Here is a 7085-nt window from a genome sequence, read left to right as displayed (position 1 = left end):
TGTCCACAGACAGCTTTCCGGGTCTTGTGGCCAGCATGACTACACCGCTTCCAGTGCAACAGAACACAGTGACAACACCAGAGCCCATGAAAACGCCATTTACCTTCCCACCACAGCGGTACCTGTTTATCTACTTGCACTGGCATGCTTTCAAACTGCTAAGTTGGCAGGAGTTGGGACAGAGCAACGGGCGCTCACTCCGTCATGGGGATTCGAACCACCGACCTTCCAGTCGGCAAGCCCAAGAGGCTCAGTGGTTTAGACCACAGCGCCACATGTCCTCTTTAATCCTGATCTGAAGATTAATAGCTCTAGTATCAGAGTCAGCACACCTCTGATACTGATGAGAGACAGTGATATTCTGCTTGTGCGCTTCCTTGAGGCATCTGGCTGGCTTCTGTGGAACAGAATTTTAGACTAAATGGGCCTTTACTCTGGTTCGGTGGGACTCTCTTTATATTCCTTTAAGGTAGAGAATTCTCTTAGGCTTCATTTAGATTGAGCATCCTGACTCTCCAGTGTTAGGGAAGCTGACTGTGGCAGCCCACCGACCCCTGACTGCAATGTATTTTTTAAAAATAAAAAATAAAAAAATACCTTTTCAAATGCTGCTTACTGTTATGGCCTATTAAATGTGTACAATTAAATTGGAGTATGGTCCCTGTCTGCTAATTGGAACGATGTTTCATGAACTTGGAATACTTTTTCTGCTGCATTTAGTAAGTATTCACCTCCAAGAGTGAAATATTGAATCAGCCCTGCACATCAGCTTTATATGAAACTTCTATGTGTGATAAGGAGCCATTAGATGGCCCAATATCTCAGCAGTATACACTGTGCACTTAGCTGTTTATGTGAATATCTGAGCATAACTTTTAGGAGTTCTTTCCAGCCAGAGTATAGGCTTGTAGCATCATCCATTTATTTATTTATTTTTACAGAGAGAGAGAGAGAGAGAGAGAGAGAGAGAGAGAGATGTGGCTTGAAGTCAAGAAGAAGCGCTGTTAATCACAGCTTATTCCCCAGTCCTAAATTAGATGCAAGTATGATCATAAACTTACGCCAGCACATTTTAATGACTTTGGCTCAGCAGTGCCTGAATACTGGAAACGGTTTAACCTCTGTTTCTTGATATAAATATTACGCAATAATTTTATGTACCCATGATTTTATATACCACAAATGTAAGATAGGAAGAGCTTAACCAAATTTGGTAGATGGTTAAAACACAAGCTGGATTTCTGGAAGCTAATTAAGAGTGCATATATATATATATATATATATATATATATATATATATACACACACACACACACACACACACACACACACTGATATCTTCCTAAATCAAAAGCAAAAACTGGAAGATCTGTTTGAATCTGGCACACTGTTATATAGTAAGTTTACTGTTGTGTTATGTAAACCTGTATGAAAAGAAGCTGTTTTTGAAACTTGTAGTTTTTGAAAATGCGGCATTTGAGAATTTGAAGTTCATGTCCCACATTTTGATTCCTAACCTCTGAGAGATGCCATTGTAACACATTGTAACACAAAGGTGTGGTGGAGCATGGGCTTGTATGGGATCATTTGCATCTTCAGTCTTGTATCTGAGGGAAAGAACACCTTTAGTATGCCCCTTGCTGCAGCTGGATGTAAATTAAAAGTCAGGGTTGCTAGTAGCAGTGGGCAGGGGTGTGGTAACACTTATTGTGACACTTTTAAGTGAAAAAATATATATTGTGGCATAAGCTTTTGAGAGACAGACCCTGTATTGTCAAATGTTTGAAGTGATCACCTATGTGAGTAGATTATTACAGAGGGATCTATGAGTGTAAGGTAAAGGGACCCCTGACCATTAGGTCCAGTCATGGCCGACACTGCGGTTGCAGTGCTCATCTCGCTTTAAAGGCTGAGGGAGCCGACTAAAAGCTTCCGGGTCATGTGGCCAGTATGACTAAGCAGCTTCTGGCGCACCAGAACAACACACGGAAACGCCATTTACTTTCCCGCCAGAGTGGTACCTATTTATCTACTTGCACTTTGACATGCTTTTGAACTGCTAGGTTGGCAGGAGCAGGTAAGCATGCTTAAATTCCCCTTTCCCTGAGTACTTCCTAAATTTGCTCTGGAGGGATGTGGGGAGGAATCCACAACAGATGGATTCCGGTGGGGGGGGGGGTGTTGAGAAGTGAGAGGGGAAGTTCTGGTGTGCACTCCAAAGTGCTTATGCTTGTGGAACATTTTAGCTGGATATTGCCCAAAGAAGAAGAAAAACTTGTAAACTAAAACTTGTGAAGCTAAAAGATAACAAGTGCAATAGATAGTAAGAGATGTCTTGGACTATTAGCCATAGCAGAAAAGAATGCAGACTCTAATCAAATGAAAGCAAGATCCAGTTGGTTTCAGTGTGATGAAGTCCCAGCTAAGCCCAAGAGTGATAAACTAGTGGTTTGGTTCCTTTACTGTTAACTACAGTGGTACCTCAGGTTAATTCGTTCCGGAGGTCCGTACTTAACCTGAAACTGTTCTTAACCTGAAGCACCACTTTAGCTAATGGGGCCTCCTGCTGCCACCGCGCCACCGGAGCACGATTTCTGTTCTTATCCTGAAGCAAAGTGCATCCCCCTCACCAATAAGTAACCCTGGTGTGGCTAACCTATTGCCCTCAAAATATTGTTGAACTCTCAGCTCCCATCAGCTGCAGCCAGCATGTCTGATGGTCCAGAATGATGGGAGTTTGAGTCTAACAAGATCTGGAAGATCACAGATTCGCCATCACTTCTCTAGTCAAAGAGTGTTATTTCTAGGCAGGCTTAAGGCGTCTCACGTTCAACTGAAAAATTTCCTACCCCTGTTGTAGTCCATCAAAATCTGCAAGGGGAGGTACATTTTAACCTGGCTCTGAAGGCACCAGGGAGGCGAGCATTCCACTCAAATGAGAACCACCACTGAAAACCCCTGGTCATCATTCTTCACACTTCCCTTGAAGGAGGGACTCATAGGAAGACCTCAAAGCTAGTAACTAAATCAGCATCTGCTTGTAGGAAAATTGACCTTGGTCCATCTGTCACCTCTGAAGCCATTGATACTTGGCTTGTCCTCCTTTTTTAAAAAAATAAAAATCTTATTGGTTCCCCATTTTCCCCAACCTAACATGAAAGAGGTTTATGATATATGAAGAAATGATGCATACTACTGACAAAACCACAAAACCCATAATTGTTTCTACTTGCACAATGAAACAATGACTCAAAACATCATTTGGGCCAAACGGATGTGCGGTGTGAAGAATTATCCGCAAGACAGCACATCATAAGTGGCGGCCTGTGAGTTGAGTCCTAACACTTGCAGTAACAAAGACTAAACAATCTAGCTTTTGCCTCTGTGCCACATTCTTTTCTGTCAGATGTGGGGCTTGGGTTTATATTGTTGATGAAGTCATTGCCATCTATGATATTCCAAGCTTGATTCATGCCCAGCACTTGCATTTACAACAACCCTCCAAATGAAGAGATGAGGATTTTAATTTTTTTAAGGAGACCATTTAGAGCCATATCTTATTTTCTTGCTACATACCTGATTATAAACCAAAGCCATAGTCATGACAAGCTCCTATTTTAGAAATGTTTTTCACTTGTTGGGATAAACAAAAACAAAGGAAGGCAAAATATTCCAAAAAGTTATCCAAGATCTAGGTCCTGTTTTCAGGCTTCCCACAGTGATCTGGATGGTCACTGTAAGAATAAGAGGCTGGACTAGATGGGCCATTGGCCTCATTCAGCAGACTCTTCTTATGGTGTTCTCAGCACTCTTTGTAAGATAAGTATAGGATGCAGCTTTTCTAAATGAGATCGAAGATCCATTAGTGTTGTCTGCACAGACTCACAGTAGCTCTCCAGGTTCTCAGGCAGAAGTCTTTCCTAGCCCTAACCGGAGATGTCAGAGATTGACCCTTGGCCCATTTGCATGCATTGAGCTGCATCCCTTCCCCTAAAATCATGCCTGACTTGCTTGCCAAATTTTTAAGACTGAACACTGTTTGCTGGTTGACCTTGTAGTACTTGGTAAAACAAGGGTACATCTTAGTGCAGCCGGCACTTTTGATGAATTGTCATTTTTTATGGGTTGTGTGCGGTCTTCAGAACATTTCATAGCAAAGACAGGTAAACTATACATTGTGAGGCCCAGCGCTAGCCTGCTTGAAAAGCAGCTTTGGGGAGAGAAATTTTAAGCAGAAAAGTGGTGTGGGACAGAATGCTTGACCCTTTCCCTCTCTGCTATTTCTCCACTTCAAATTGCACTCCAATTGTTTCCCTCCCACATAGGGGGTAGGTAAAGAGCCACTAGGGAAGCAGGCATTCCATTCTCTTCTCTCTGCCTCCCTTCTCCCCTGCTGCTTTTATTTTAATTTTAAACTGATAATGCACTTTAAATCCCAGTGGAAGCCTCTACCGTGGAACCTCGAGTTGTAGATGTAATCCGTCCCAGAGGCACCTCCACAATTTGAAGCGTTCGCATCCAGAAGTGCCACATCTGTGCATGCGCGCGGGGCGATTTAGCACTTCTGCGCATGCGTGAGTGGCGAAACCCGGAAGTAACCATTCCGGTACTTCCGGGTTGCCAAGGGACGCAACTTGAAAAGACATAACCTGAAGCGGACGCAACATGAGCTATGACTGTATTTGCTCTTTTTGCTTCTGTGGGTGGCTCACTTCAGGTGAACTACAGGATGTCTGAAGGTATGACTTACTTCAGTGAAATTGCTCCATAGAGGTCGAGCTAGAAACCACACTGACATAATGCAGACTTCTGCAGTATAAATTTACACAAAGGGCCAGTGGAGTTTTCCTGCATGACGTTTAACAGTAAAGTGTTACTGGTTATGTACGAGAAGTCGGCGGCGACTTTGGTCAGTGCAACAGTTTTCCGCCTGGATGTTTACGTAAAAGAAACAACTCTTCCTTCTGTTTCATTTCCATTAAACTTTATGTGACTGATTCCTAGAACTCACATTATGACCTTAACTTAGTAGCGTGGCAGCATATGCAGTGCCAAAAAAAGAAACACATAGCCAAAAAAGAAGACAGAAGAGGATATGGATTTGCACAAACCTCTGCACATGCTAATATGTATGTATAGGTGCAGATTTAGAGATAATTGTGGGCTAACCAGCCTCATATAACTAACAATATTACAGTCATACCTCGGAAGTCAAATGAAATCCATTCCGGAAGTCCATTCGACTTCCAAAATGTTCGGAAAGCAAGGCACAGCTTCTGATTGGCTGCAGGAAGCTACTGCAGCCAATCAGAACCTGTGGAACCCACAATGGACTTTCGGGTTCCAAAGAACATTTGCAAACCGGAACACGCATTTCTGGGTTTGTGGCGTTTGGGAGCCAAACGTTCGAGTCGCAAGGTGTCTGACTTCCGAGGTATGACTCTATTTTGATCCATTGTCACTGGGCCCCTAAAAGGCATGGGGCCCTTAGGCCTGCTCTGGTCTGGAAGGCCACAGGTTCCCCAGCCCTGTAATAGGAGAACGCTATTGTCCTCATGCCCTTTTTAATAAGTTGCTCAGAGGCTGATAGCCAGCCAGAGCTGAGACCAGAAAGCTGGACTTAGATAGACATCAATCCGATCCAACACGGCTGCTCTTATGTTCTTTTCTGAGAAAATGATGCCACTAAGGCAACTTAATGCAAGGCAACTGAGACAGATGTGAACGCCTTGGGCAGTTGCTCTTTCCCGAATCTAAGTTAAGAGATTCCTGTCATGTCGAGCATCTGCAACGTCTCACTTTTAAACTCCTGGGAAAGTAAACTACTGGTCCAGTTTGCCAATCATGGAGAGAGACTACTTTATTCACGTCTCAGGAATCCGATGACCTCTTCTATTATGAAATAATTGGACAAGCAGAAAGCGGCTTTCCTGCTGGGCGTGAGATGGAAGGCAATGGCGGCAGCGCTTAGGTCAAGTTAAGCAGCAGGAAGAATGTCGGGGGTAGATATCTGAACTATCTGGGGGCAGCAGAGGAGGAATGGTGATATATGGTTCTTAATCAGAGCAAGGGTGGGGAAATTAAAATGTGATTAAAGTGGAACCTCGGGTTGCGAACGTGATCTGTGCGGGAGGCACGTTCGCAACCTGCAGCGTTCACAATCCGCAGTGCCGCATCTGTGCACACGTGGGTTGTGATTCGGTGCTTCTGCGCATGCGCAAAGTGTGATTTAGTGTTTCTGTGCATGCGCAAGTGCCAAAACCCGGAAGTAACCCGTTCTGGTACTTCCGGGTTCAGCGCGGTGCGCAACCCGAAATCGCATAACCTGAAGCATCTGTAACCCGAGGTACCACTGTATAAAGAGAAAACATTCCCCTCTTTCCAGTGGGGATCTGACTCATAGACAGCTGACTTTAATAAGCTTTGAGAAAGTCATGAATGTTCTGCTAAAGCAGAGCTGAGGAAGCCATGGTCTTCCAGATGTTGTTGGACGCCAAATGCCATCAGCATCAGCCCCAACCAGCATGGCCAATAATGAGGGATAGTGGGAGCTGTAGTCCAACAACAGCTGGGGGACCACAGGTTCCCTATCATTGTGCTGGGTGGGGGTGGGATCCCATTCAGTTTGCGTTTAAAGGTGAATTTATCAAATTTATCACACTTTCCAAATCAGTAAGAGACTTGAAACATAGCCAGCCACTCTTCGAAATCCACACTTACCTGAATTTTGCAAAATAATGTTTACAGAAATGTATATATTAGGGGAAAGTGGATAAAAAGAAACATTTTAATGAAAATAACCTAAAGGCATCATATTAGGGGAAACGGCTTGCAGAAATGTGCATGTCAGTCAAAACAGCATGCAAAATGTGTCTATTAGGAGAAATTTGAACTAAAACACTGATAAGTTTTCGTTCTTTTTCTTTTTCCTTTTAAGAACCATAAATTGCTGCAGAAATGCAGACTGAATTTAAGTCTGGACAAAAATGAGAAACTCGGAGAACCAAAATCGGCAGATCCTCCCATCCCTGCTTGTTCAAATCTCTGACCACAGGGATTATATGCCTCACTCCTGTCAGCAATTG

Source organism: Podarcis pityusensis, assembly GCF_964106645.2.
Source record: "Podarcis pityusensis genome assembly, chromosome: 4".
NCBI classification, from domain to species: Eukaryota; Metazoa; Chordata; class Lepidosauria; order Squamata; family Lacertidae; genus Podarcis; species Podarcis pityusensis.
The sequence above is the reverse complement of the archived record's forward strand: the minus strand, read 5'-3'. Positions refer to the sequence as shown.